Source organism: Prionailurus bengalensis, chromosome X, assembly GCF_016509475.1.
Source record: "Prionailurus bengalensis isolate Pbe53 chromosome X, Fcat_Pben_1.1_paternal_pri, whole genome shotgun sequence".
NCBI classification, from domain to species: Eukaryota; Metazoa; Chordata; class Mammalia; order Carnivora; family Felidae; genus Prionailurus; species Prionailurus bengalensis.
In genome coordinates this window covers 51,294,541-51,308,981 of record NC_057361.1, presented here as the reverse complement: position 1 = coordinate 51,308,981, position 14,441 = coordinate 51,294,541, and the positions used below count along the sequence as shown (strand labels likewise).

The 14,441-nt window shown below is 36.0% G+C and overlaps 1 protein-coding gene across 5 annotated transcripts in view; it reads left to right on the top strand.

Moving 5' to 3' along the window:
• ARHGEF9 (Cdc42 guanine nucleotide exchange factor 9) overlaps positions 1 to 14,441 on the top strand; it is a 195,939-nt gene that overhangs the window by 74,692 nt on the left and 106,806 nt on the right. Inside the window, exon 1 of one of the 5 annotated variants that reach the window (XM_043571350.1) lies at positions 14,127 to 14,148. The exons of the other annotated variants lie outside the window; for them this stretch is intronic. The gene's annotated coding sequence lies outside the window, so the exon portion shown is untranslated. Of the gene's footprint in view, positions 1 to 14,126; positions 14,149 to 14,441 lie in introns of those variants that run through there. 5 annotated transcript variants of the gene reach the window in all.

The window sequence follows — 14,441 nt, the reverse complement described above, 5'->3', positions numbered from 1 at the left end:
AGTTTCTTGGCTGATCTGGCTTCTACCAACAGGCATAATTTTACTGGGGCTATACATAAGCAGTTAGCCCTCATTTATGACTGCATAAATTTTAGAACACTGTTATACATTGCAGTCAGAAATGAATTGGAAAAATATCTTTTGTAAGATGTATTGGGGGAACAGAGCCGTTGTAATAGGCCTGTAAATTCTGCCAATTTGTCCAGCTCTTTAGCTGTTTGATAAGCTTATTAAGGTAGTGAGGTTATTGACTCAGTGGGGCTTGAGACTGAAGGTCATATGTGGGGTGGACTCATGCCCTCATTCAGTTATATATTAGGCAAGTATAAGTTACTGTTAAGTAACACATTTAATAATGGTGTGACAAATCAGACAAGGCCAGCAGTAGCCCTGAAGCTGCAATACAGTCAGATAAACTTGAACTGAGGCTAGATCTTAGAAGTTTACCTTTCCATATGGATTAGAGTGGGCTGAGGGCATGGGATGAGTGAGGACCCTTCCAACTGCACATGTTTGGGGAAAGTCCAACCCAGTAGGTAGAGTGCAGTGTCAGTAGAAAGCAGATAAGGTAGCTTCGCTGCCATGGCAAATGGTTGATATTAGTGGGTCTAACATCGAATTGCTGGCTGTGCTTCAATTAAGCAGGTGACCAGGAATCTAGAAACAGGCAGTGTGCAGTGAATCAGTAATGGTTTCCTCATATGTAGAATAAATCTGTTCATCCAATAGATGATCCTCAAGTTGTTACTGAATAGGTACAAATGTACTTTATTTAAATTTTTTTAAAAAAATGTTTATTTTTGAGAGAGACTGAACAAATGGGATGGGGCAAAGAGAGAGGGAGAAACAGAATCTGAAGCAGGCTCCAGGCTCCGAGCTGTCAGCACAGAGCCCAATGTGGGGCTCAAACCCACAAACCATGAGATCATGACCTGAGCTGAAGTCAGACGCTTAACTGACTGAGCCAGCCAGGTGCCCCTGTATGGACATAATTTAGACCTGGAGCCCATCCTACAGAAGTCTGATAGATATGAGAACTTACGCAGAAGGGAAATGTCTTACCTAAGCTCTGTGACCTTGGCCAAATCATTTCTCTTGGAAGGCCTCAGTTTTCTCCAGCTCATAATCTATATATTATTTTTCATTAAGGTAAAATACACATAACATAAAATTTACCATTTTGGGTCTTTTAGAGTATGGAACTCAGTGCATTTATGATGTTTTACAACTATCACCACCATCTAGTTCCAGAACTTTTTAATCACTCCTAAAAGAAACCCATACCCATTAGCAGTCATTCCTCATTCCTCCCTCATCACAGTCCCTGGGCTCCATAATATTTTGTACACAGGTCTGCAGTTGGAAGGTAGACGATAGTTAGGGAAGGAATATTGTTTAGTAGCAGCTGAGGTCAGGGAGAGGCATATGACTGGAGTAGCCACAGGAGAATACCTTAGCCTGGATAGGGACTACAAGGAGTTAGAAATACAAAGCAGAACCCTAAACAAGGAGCAGGCCAGATTTGGAACACTGGTAGAGTTCTGCAGGATGAGATAGTGAGACCCTGCCAGTATAGTAATAAATGGCATGGCCTAGACAAGATAACAGTTCTGATTTCAAAGCCAGTGTTTTTCCAGGTCACTATGCCAAAATAGGTTTTCTGAATGTCTGTCAAATATTGTGAACTTTCTGGAAGATGAATAACTCAGGTCAGCTTGATTTCAGCATCCTCCCTTAGTGTGGCTTTCATCCTGAAATCAGAGAGGGCAGGGTTTTGTACTTCCATATCTGGATAGTTTAACTAGAACCCTTATCTTTCTTTTATCCCAAACAGACTGCAAATCAAAGGAAATACAGATAAAATGAACATTTAAAGGTCCTGGCAGTCAATTAATATGTAGATGTCTATACATGTTATTTGTTTGCTGCTACTCCCCCAAGAGCACAAGACCATGCACATAATGTTTGTGAAATAAATCCTGGGTGATTTAATTTGGCACAAGTATTATTTTTGTGGCTATTTAACTAATATAAACCTAAATTCTATCAAGTTCTAACCAGGCAATAGGCCAATGAAAACCAATTAAAAGGAAAAGACTTAGGTGTAATATGGGGCATAGTCTGTTTCAGAGACATCTAATGGGGTTTTTTTTTGGTCACAATTATACTATTAAATATAGATTTGAATAGATATTTGAATGCCTACATATTGAACATATATACTATGGAAAGTATTTGAAATATTTGAGGGTATTTACTTGATTTGAAATATTTTTTCAATGTTTAAAAACTTATTTATTTTTGACAGAAAGTTTGTATATATTTAAGGCATACAATTTAATATTTTGGTATATGTATACATTGTGAAATTATTATCACAAACTTCTTAACATATCCATCACTTCTTGTAGTTAACTATTACTATTACTTTTTATGTAAGAACACCTGAGTTTAATTCTCAGAACATTTCAAGTGTATAATATATCATTATTACCTATAGTCAACATGCTATACGTTAGATATCCAGAATTTATTCATCTTATAACTAAAAGTTAGTATCCTTTGATGAATATCTTCCCTTTTCCCTGATAGCCATCATTGTACTTTCTGTTACTATGAATTTGACTTTTTTTTTGATTCCATATATAAGTAAGATGAAGTGATCTTTCTGTATCTGGCTTATTTCACTTAGTTTAATATCCTCCAGTTGCAACCATGTTGTTGCAAATACCTGTATATACTTTTTTAATATATTGGGGTGCCTCGGTGGCTCAGTTGGTTATCTGACTCTTGGTTTTCGCTTCAAAAGTCATGGGATTGAGCCCCATGTTGGGCTCCACACTGAGCACAGAACCTGCTTGGGATTCTCTCTCTCTCCCTCTGCTCCTCTCTCCCACTCACTCACTCTCTCCCTCTCAAATAAAAAAATAATAATTAAACATTTTTTTAAAGTTAATTTAAAATAAAAAATAAACAGTACTATTCCCTTGTGTATATATTCCATTTTGTGGAGTTTTCTTTTCCATTTATCTATTGACTGGCATTTATGTTGTTTCCCTATGTTGGCTACTGTGAATAAAGCTGTAATGAACATGGGAGTGCAGATTTCTCTTTGAACCAGTGATTTTATATCCTTTGGATATATGCCCAGAAGTGGAGTTGCTGGATCATATAATAGTTCTACTTTTAATTTTTTTGAGGTACCTCAAAACTGTTTTCCATGATGGCTGTACCAATTTACATTCCTACCTATAGTGCACAAGGGCTCACTTTTCTCCACATCCTCACAAACATTTGTTATCTTTTGACTTTTTGACTAGCTATGCTAACATGTATGAGGTGATATCTCATTAATGTTTTAATTTTCATGATCTCAGGTCATGATCTTGTTCAAGCCCTGCATTGGGCTCTGGGCTGACAGCTCAGTCTGGAGCCTGCTTCGGATTCTGTGTGTGTCTCTCTCTCTGCCACTGCCGTGCTCACACTCTGTCTCTGTCTCTCAAAAAGTGAATAAACATTAAAAAATATTTTAAAAATGTAGTTTAGGTCCAATATTTACTTATTGATTTTCTCCTGTATGATCTATAAATTGTTGAAAGTGGGATACTGAAGTCCCCTACTATTATTGTGTTGTTATTTCTCCCTTCAGATCTGTTAATATTTGCTTTCTATATTTCGGTGCTCCAATTTTGGGTGCACATGTATTTACTATTGTTATTCCTCTTGATGTATTGATCCCTTTATGATTATATAATTACCTTCCTTGTCTCTTATTACAGTTTTGACTTCTAATCAACCTTTTTTTTCTGATATAGGTATAACTACCCCTACTCTGTTTTGGTTTATATATTTATGGAATATCTTTTTCCATTACTTTCAGCCTAGATGTATCCTTTTTTCTTTTATTTTTTTTTAACTCAAGTATCATTAACATACAGTATTTTATTAGTTTTGGGTGTACAATATAATGATTCAAAAATTCTATGTATTTTTAGTGCTCATCAAGATAAGTGTATTCTTAATCCCTGTTATGTATTTTACCTATCCTCACACCCACTTCCCCTTTGGCAATCACCAGTTCATTCTCTGTATTCAACAGTCTATTTTTGTTTGTCTCTTTTTTTGTTCATTTGTTTTGTTTCTTAAATTCCTGAATAGACATTTTTCCAAAGAAGACATACCAATGGCCAACAAACACATGAAAAGATGCTCAACATCTCTATTCATCATGGAAATGCAAATTAAAACCACAATGAGATATTACATTACACTTGTCAGAATGCATAAAATCAAAAATACAAGAAATAACAAATGTTGGCAAGGATGTAGAGAAAAAGGAACCTTGTACACTGTTGGTGGGAATGCAAATTGGTGCAGCCATTGTGGAAAACAGTATTCAGGTTCCTCAAAAAGTTAAAAATAGAATTACCATATGATCCAGTAATTACACTTTCACATATTTACCCAAAGAAAATGAAGACACTAATTCACAAAGATATATGAACTCCTATGTTTATTGCAGCATTATTTATAATAGCCAAGATATGAAAGCAACCCAAGTGTTCATTAATAGCTGAATGGATAAAGTAGATGTGGTACACACACACACACACACACACACACACAGTGGATTATTACTCAGCCATTAAAAATTCATGAAATTTATGGGCTACTGGGTGGCTCAGTCAATTGAGCGCCCAGTTTCAGCTCAAGTCATGATGTTGCAGTTTGTGAGTTCAAGCCCCGCTTTGGGCTCTGTGCTGACAGTTCAGAGCCTGGAGCCTGCTTTGGATTCTGTGTCTTTCTGTTCCTCCTCTACCTGTGCTCTCTCTCTCTCTCTCTCAGAATAAAAAACACATTTTTAAAAATCATGAAATCTTGCCATTTGTACCAACATGAATGGACTTAGAGGATATAATGCTAAGTGAAATAAGTCAATCAAAGTAAGACAAAAAACATATGATTTCACTCATATGTAGAATTTAAGAATCCTTAAATATCCCTAAAGCTTAAGTCAACCCCATAGCCAGCATATAGTTGGGTCTTGTATTATATCCATTCAGTCACTCTGTGTCTTTTGATTAGAGATTTTAATCAATTTCCTTAAAGTAATTATTGGTAAGTAAGTACTTATTATTGCCATTTTGTTCATTGTTTTCTGGGTGTTTTATAGATTCTTTGTTTCTTCCTCTCTTGTTCCCTTCCTTTATGATTTGATTATTTTCTATACTGGTATACTTTGATTCCTCTTTATCTTTTATGTATCTACTATAGATTTTTTGTTTTTTTTGTTTTTTTTTATTTATTTTTTTTTTAATTTTTTTTTCAACGTTTATTTATTTTTGGGACAGAGAGAGACAGAGCATGAACGGGGAGGGGCAGAGAGAGAGGGAGACACAGAATCGGAAACAGGCTCCAGGCTCTGAGCCATCAGCCCAGAGCCCGACGCAGGGCTCGAACTCACGGACCGTGAGATCGTGACCTGGCTGAAGTCGGACGCTTAACCAACTGCGCCACCCAGGCGCCCCTATAGATTTTTGTTTTATGGTTGTCATAAGGCTAACACAAAACATCTTAAGAGTTTTAATAGTCTACTTTAAGCTAATAACAAGTTTGTCCTAATACAAAAGCTCAAAACTTTTACCCTCCACACACATTTTATGTTTTTGATATCATTGCTTATATCTTTTCTGGTTTTATTTAAATTCCACTTAACATACCGTGTAATATTAGTTTCAGGTGTACAATATAGTGATTCAACACTTTCTTACATATTTTTATATTGTGTATCCATTAACAAAATATTGTAGCTATAGTTATTTATAATGTTTTTGTCATTTATTCTTTATACTAGAGTTAACTGATTTACATACAATTCTATTAGAGTATTCTTAGTTTGACTATATATTTACATTTACCAGTGAATTTTATGCTTTCATACAATTTTGTGTTACTAGTCAGCATCCTTTCTTTTCAGCTTGAAGAACTCCATTCCTTGTAATACAGTTCTAGTGGTGGTGAACTTCAGCTTTTATTTATCTTAAGAATGTCTTTATCTCTCTTTCAGTTGATTTTGATGGCTTTGCTGGGTGAAGTATTCTTGGTTGGCAGTACTTTTCCTTTTTTAAAAAAATAAATTCGTGATTTTTAAAATTTATTTTGAGAGAGAGAGGGGGAGGAAGGGAGAGGGAGAGAGAGGAGGGGAAGACAGAGAATCCCAAGCAGGCTCCACTCTGTCAATGCAGAGCCCAATGTGGGGCTCAAACCCATGAACCAAAGTCAAGTGTCAGATGCTTGACCGACTGAGCCACTCAGGTGCCCAGGCTGGCAGTCTTTTTCTTTCAGTAATTTGAATAAACATCCCACCTTCCTGGCCTGCAAGGTTTTTGCTGAGAAATGCATTGATAGCTTTATGGGAGTTCTTTTGTATATGAGAAGCTCCTTTTCTCTTCTGCTTTCAAGATTTTCTCTTTGTCATTAATTTTTGACATTTTTATTATAATGTTTCTGAGTAAAGTCTTCTTTGGATTGAACCTGATTACGGACCTTTGAGCTTCAAGTACCTGGATGTCCATATCATTCCCCAGATTTGGGAAGTTTTCCTCTACTGTTTCTTTAAATAAGCTTTCTGCCAGAGGCATCTAGTTCCTACCCCCTATACATTTTGAACACTTTTATTGTCAAATTTTTTAATTTTTAATATTTCATTAATTTTTTTAATGTTTATTTTTGAGAGAAAAAGAGAGTGAGACAGAGCGTGAGTGGAGGAGGGCCAGAGAGAGGGAGACACAGAATCCGAATCAGGCTCCAGGTTCTGAGCTGTCAGTACAGAGCCTGACATGGGGCTTGAACCACGAACCGTGAGAACATGACCTGAGCCGAAGTCAGGCGCCTAACCTACCGAGCCACCCAGGTGCCCCTGTTGTCAAATTTTTAATGCATGCCAATCTGGTGGCTGTAAAATATCATCTCATTGTGGTATTACATTACACTTTTAATATTTCTGAACAAAATGAGCATATTTTCATAGGTTTATTATTCATTCATAATTCCTTATCTGTGAAATGTATCTAAAGTTTTTTCCCATTTTTTCCTAATGTGTTGTTGGTGTTTCTTTAATTTTCAAGACCTTCTTTATACATTTTGGAGACTAATAATTTATGCAAACATTTCCTCCCAGCTTATGGCTTGTCTTTTACTTTATTTATGCTACCTTTTTAGAGAGAAGTTCTTAAAGTGATGAAACTTATTGATTTCCTTCTTGTTTTTACTTTTTTTTTGGTTTCTTAAATTTTCTGAGGCCATAAAGTCATTCTTCTAAGTTGTTTTTTGAAAGTTTTTATAGATCTGTTTTTTTTTTTAAATTTTTAAAATATTTATTTTTGAGAGAGAGAGAGAGAGAGAGAGAGAGAATGCGAGGAGCAGAGAGAGAGAATCTGAAGCAGGATCCAGGCTCTGAGCTGTCAGCATAGAGCCTGCCATGGGGCTCAAACTCACAAACCGTGAGATCATGACCTGAGCCGAAGTCAGAGACTTAACTGACTGAGCCACCCAGGTGCCCCTTTATAGCTCTGTTTTTAATTTTAAGTATTTAATCCCTTGGTAATTTGTTATATATGGTGTGATAAAGGGACCTGGTTTTATTTTCTTCCATTTATTAAACACACTCTTATTTTCTCAGTAATTTGCAATGCTAGATCCTGCTGTATCCTGTTCTCATATACATTTGAATTTCTGATACTTTACAGTTGGTTCCATTGGCTTATCTTCATTATTATAGTTTTACTATAACTATAATATAGTCTTGGCTATAATAATGTCTTGGCTATTCTTTTTTTAAAATTTATTTGTATACCTTTTATAATGAGCTTATTATGTGTTCCAAAATCCCCATTGAGATTTTGGTTTGAATAAATTTAGTCACTAAATCAAACTAACGAGAATTGATATTTTTATAATATTGAGGCTATCTAAAAGCATGTTTTCACTCTCCATTTATTTCAATTTTAATGCCTCTCAAAAAACTTATTTATTTTCTTCAAAGTGCCTATGAATATTTTCTTTGATTTACTTTTAGCAGTTACATATTGTTTTATAATTATAAATAATATCTTTGTAAAATCATATTTTTCCCTAGATGATATTTAGTAATTTACAAAAATTCTGTTTACTTTTGTATGTTGATTTGACATCTGCCAACTTTGGCAAAGGCATCTAGTTTTGCTGATTAGGCATATTTATGTCTATGAAGTGTTTCCCTGTACCCCACACCAATTCTGGCTTGAGCTCTCACCTTAGGATGGTTTGTCACAAGCAAAAGATATCAATATCTCCAATTCAAACTGTCTGCCTTAATAGGGGCTGTTTAGAGTCTTCCTGTCAATGAAATGGCATTTAGAATGTGAGAGATTTGTGAAAATTATGAAGGCAGTTACAAAAGTACCACCAAAATCCATTTCCTGGCTAGAGACAACAATTTTTTCCCAGATAGCATGTTGCCTTGTGGTTCTAGGGCAGATGGTGTCAAATTGGAGGATAATAATAATGGCTAATACTTGACTTTGTGCCAGGGACTGTTCTAAGGGTTTCATATGTATTACCTTATTTAATCTTCATAATGGCCCCATAAAGTAGATTGATATTATTCTCTATATTTTATAGATGAGGAAACAGTATCAGAGATATTAAGTAACTTATTCTACATTACTCAGCAAGGCAGTTGTAGAGCCAGGATTTGAACCCATGTTCCCAAATCTATACCCTTCAACACTGTCATAGATTGTCTCTCTTGATATTGTCCTGAGTCTTCAGACTTTGCTTCAATCCTGACTGCTTCCTGTTCACTGAGAAGCATCCATTGCCCTCTCTGGCCTTGAATGTCTCATCTAGGATATAGGACTAATAAAGGTATATGTGTCTGCCATACAGGGCAGTTTTGAAATGAGAAAATCCTGTTCTTGAACTAAGCTTTCAGAGAAGCCAGGAACAATAGAAGAATGATAGAAAATGATATGGAAGGACTTCTTGTGCAGAGGGTGAAGGGCAGCCATTAGAATGATACAGGAGTAGAGGTGGGAATAAGTAGGATGTGTTAGAATGACCAGCAAGAGAGGCCTGGCTCATGTCATGGTCTCTGTTAGGAAGGAATGGAGTTCAGTGAGCTAGGTCCATTATAACATGTTAATAGATAACCATGAATGCTGAGATGGGATATCCACATGGATCTTGTTTTGTCTTTTATCTTTTCCTTTCCTTTCTTTTTTTTTTTTTTTGTCTGTTGTATAAACAAAATTTTCATTGCTCAGGTTGAAGCTTATTGCTCATTGTGTGTATGCTTGAAAAGGAGAACAATTTGTTAGCAGCCTTATTATAATGATCTTTCATGTGACAGTTATTAAATCTCTTCCCCTTGAGGGACAAAGAATGATTTTTGTGCTTGATTATACCTGCCATGCTGTTTGGCTTTGTGCCAGATAGAAACATAAAATGCTTCCTGGAATGCATGCTCAGGAATCGCTAAGCATACCTGATTCTCCTGGAAGCTGGGATTGAGACTCCAGAACAGAGGCAGGATATGTGTGCAAGAAGTGGGAGCTGTGCCTACAACACACTAGGTTTATTTCAGTTTCCCACATCCACCTTTGCAGCCACTGTCATTGTTTAACTGTTGTGGCAGAGAAGGGTGTTTCAGTTACCTTTGTTATAGGAGAGTTCATTTCCTACAATCCCACTCTTTTGTCTGTGTTTTGCCCTTTTGCTGAGTTTTTTGGCTGGGGCTTTCATAAAACAGAAGTACATTAGAGGGCCCTGCTCATGTTTAGAGTTATCTGAAAAAGGAAAAGCCTGCCTTAGGAGATAGTGATCTCATCATTAGTTGTGTTCAAGCAGGAGGGCTGGGCAATTGTTGGCAATGGACATTGTCACTGGAGTTAATGTGTTGATAAAGGGACTGAGGGTAGTATGGACTGGATGACCTACCATTTCCTTTATAACTCTTATTCCACAACTCTGAGATTCTATTATTTAATGTGACTGGTAGTAACACTTCACTTTCTTGGAGGATGGCCCATGTTTTATTCCTCTCTGGCTGGCTAGATTTGATCTTTGAAAATATTGAGCTGACATTTAGACAATATTGCTTACCCATTATCTTCTCAGAAACATCACACTGCTAGAGCTGGGGAGAGGCTGGCTTTCTGTGACACTGCTTAAGCCCCTGTTGAACTCTTCACAGGTACTAAGGCATAATGCCAGGACTGGAGAGAGCTGGATATTATGGCACATCTCCTTTAAGAACTACCAAACCATTTGCAGGGAGAGGCTACTAAAGAGGTTGAAAAGTATGTACCAAAGGATGAGTTAGCATGAGTTTAACATGTGGAACAATGAATTCACTGGAGTATGTGCATAGGCACATAAATGCATGGGGAAAGGTCAGAAAGGATTATACAAAACAATTTATAACCATGGTTTCCTTAAGAAAGGTGGAAATAACTGGGATGATGAGTGGTCAAAGGGGAACTTTCACCTTATCTAGACTATTTTGACTTTTTCTTTTTTAAATTTAAATCCAAGTTAAATAACATATAGTGTAATAATGATTTCAGGAATAGAAATTTGTGATTCATCATTTGCATATAACACCCAGTGCTCATCCCAACAAGTGTCCTTCTTAATGCCCCTTGCCCATTTATCCCAACCTCTCACCCAACACCCCTTCAGCAACCCTTTGTTCTCTGTATTTAGTGTCTCTTACAGCTTGTCTCCCTCTCTGTTTTTAATCTATTTTTGCTTCCCTTCCCTTATGTTCATCTGTTTTGTATCTTAAATTCCACATATGAGTAAAGTCATCTATTTGTCTTTATCTGATTGACTTACTTCGCTTGGCATAGTACAATCTAGTTCCATCCATGTGGTTTCAAATGGCAACATTTCATTCAGTTTGATCACTGAGTAATATACCATTGTGTGTATGTATGTGTGTGTGTATCAGTCACACATATTCTTTATTCATTCATCAATTGATGGATATTTGGGCTCTTTCCAATAATTTGGCTGTTGGTGATAGTGCTGTTATAAACTTTGGAGTGAATGTGCCCCTTCAAAACAGCACTACTGTATCCTTTGGATAAATACCTAGTAGTGCAATTGTTGTGTCATAGGGTAGTCCTACTTTTAATTTTTTAAGGAACCTACATACTGTTTTCCAGAGTGGCTGTACCAGTTTGCATTCCCACTAATAGTGAAAATGTGTTCCCCTTTCTCTGTATCCTCGCCAACACCTGTTGTCTCCTGAGATGTTAATTTTAGCCATTCTGACTGGTGTAAGGTGGTATCTCATGGTGGTTTTGATTTGTATTTCCCTGATGATGAGGGATGTTGAGCATTTTTTCATGCGTCAGTTGGCCATATGGGTGTCTTCTTTGGAGAAGTGTCTATTCATGTCTTTTGCCCATTTCTTCACAAGAGTGTTTGTTTTTTGTATGTTTACTTTGATAAATTCTTTATAGATTTTGGATACTAACCCTTTATCTGATATGTCATTTGCAAATATCTTATTCTTACATTCCATTGGTTGCCTTTTAGTTTTGTTGATTGTTTCCTTCACTGTGCAGAAGCTTTTTATCTTCATGAGTTCTCAATGAGTTCATTTTTGCTTTTGCTTCCCTTGACTCCAGAGACATGCCAAGTAAAAATTTGCTGCGACCAAAATCAAAGAGGTTGTTGCCTGTTTTCTCCTCTAGGATTTTGATGTCTTCTTGTCTTACATTTATGTCTTTCATCCATTTTGAGTTTATTTTTCTGTATGGTGTAAGCAAGTGGCCCAGGTTCATTCTTCTGCATGTTACTGTTCAGTTTTCCCAACACCATTTGCTGAAGAGACTTTCATTTTTATATTGGATATTCCTTCCTGCTTTGTCAAAGATTAGCTGGACTTATGTTTGTGGGTCCATTTCTGGGTTCTCTATTCTGTTCCATTGACCTATGTGTCTGTTTTTGTGCCAGTACCATACTGTCTTGATGATTACAGCTTTGTAATACCTCTTGAAGTCCAGGATTGTGATGCCTCCTGCTTTGGTTTTCTTTTTCAAGATTCCTTGAATTGCCCTATTCGGGGTATTTTCTGGTTCCATACAAATTTTAGGATTGTTTGTTCTAGCTCTGTGAAGAATGCTGGTGTTTTTTGATAGGGATTGCATTGAATATGTAGATTGCTTTGGGTAGTATTGACATTTTAACAATATTTTTTCTTCCAATCCATGAGCATGGACCATTTTCCCATTTTTTGTGTGTCTTCTTTAATTTCTTTCATAAGATTTCTATAGTTTTCAGTGTATAAATTTTTTACCTCTTTGGTTTGGTTTATTCCTACATATTTTATGGTTTTGGGTGCAAGTGTAAACAGGATCAATTCCTTGATTTCTCTTTCTGCTGCTTCATTATTGGTGTATAGAAATGCAACCAATTTCTGTTCATTGATTTTATATGCTGCAACTTGGCTGAATCCATGTATCAGTTCTAGCAGTTTTTTTGGTGGAGTCTTTTGTATTTTCCACATAGAGTATCATGTTGTCTGTGAAGAGTGAATGTTTGACTTCTCCCTTGCTGATTTGGATACCTTTAATTTCTTTGTGTTGTCTGATTGCTGAGGCTACGATTTCCAACACTATTTTGAATAACAGTAGTAGAGAGTGGACATCCTTGTTGTGTTCCTGATTTTAGGGAGAAAGCTCTCAGTTTTTCCCCATTGAGAATGATATTACCAGCACTCTTTCATATATGGCCTTTATGCTCTTGAGGTATGATCCTTCTATCCCTACTTTCTTGAGTGTTTTTGTCAAGAAAGGATGCTGTATTTCATCAAATACTTTCTCTGCATCTATTGAGAGGATTATATGGTTCTTATCCTCTCTTTTATTGTGATGTATCTCAATGATTAATTTGAGGATATGGAACCAGTCCTGCATCCCAGGCATAAATCCCACTTGATCGTGGTGAATAATTCTTTTAATGTATTTTTGGATCGGGTTGGTTAGTATCTTGTTGAGATTTTTTGCATCCATGTTCATCAGAAAAATTTGTCTGTAGTTCTCCTTTTTAGTGGGGTCTTTGCATTTCTATTTATTGGAACAGCCTCAAAAGAATAGGTGTTAACTCTTCTTTAAATGTTTGGTAGAATTCCCTTGGAAATCCATCTGGCCCTGGAACCTTGTTTGCCTGGAGATTTTTTATTATTGATTCAACTTCCTTACTGGTTATAGGTCTGTTCAAATTTTCCATTTTTTCCTGTTTCCATTTTGGTAGTTTATATGTTTCTAGGCATTTGTCCATTTCTTCCATATTGTCCAATATGTTGGCATATAATTGCTCATAATACTCTCTTACTATTGCTTGTATTTCTGTGGTATTGGTTGTGATCTCTTCTCTTTCATTTGTGATTTTATTGATTTGTTGTCCTTTTTTCTTTTTGATCAATGTGGCTAGGGGTTTATAAATTTTGTTAATTCTTTCAAAGATCCTTTCATTGATCTGTTTTACTGTCTTTTTCTTCCTTTTGATATCATTGATTTCTGCCTAATATTTATTATTTACCTTCTTCTGCTGGTTTTGAATGTTATTTACTGTTCTTTTTCGAGCTCTTTTAAATGTAAGGTTAGGTTGTGTATTTGAGACCTTTCTTCCTTCTTTAGGAAGGCTTGCATTGCTATATACTTCCCTCTTATGACGGCTTTTGCTGAATCCGAGAAGTTTTTGGCTGTCATGTTTTCATTTTCATTGGCTTCCATGTACTTTTTAATTTCCTCTTTAATATATTGGTTAATCATTTATTCTTTAGTAGGATCTTCTTTACTCTTTAAGTGTTTATGGTTTTGCCAATTTTTTCTTATTGTTGATTTCGAGTTTCATAGCATTGTGTTCTGAAAATATGCAAGGTATGATCTCAATTTTTTTGTACTTAGGGCTGATTTGTAACCCAGTATGTGATATGTTCTGGAGAATGTTTCATGTGTACTTGAGAAGAATGTGTATTCTGCTTTTTTAGGATGAAACATTCTGAATATATTTGTTAATTCCATCTGGTCCAGTGTGTCATTCAAAGCCATTGTTTCCTTGTTGAGTTCCTGCTTCGGAGATCTGTCCATTGCTGTAAGTGGGGTGTTAAAGTCCCCTACTATTATGTATTATTATCAATGAGTTTGTTTATGTTTCTGATTAATAAATTTATATATTTGGGTAGCTTCTTGTTTGGGGCATAAATATTTACAATTGTTAGATCTTCTTGCTGGATAGACTCCTTAATTATGATACAATGCCCTTCTTCATCTCTTGTTACAGTCTTTATTTTAAAATGTGGTTTGCCTGATATAAGTATGGCTACCACAGCTTTTTTTTATTACCATAAGCTTGATAGATGGTTCTCTATCCCCTTACTTTCAATC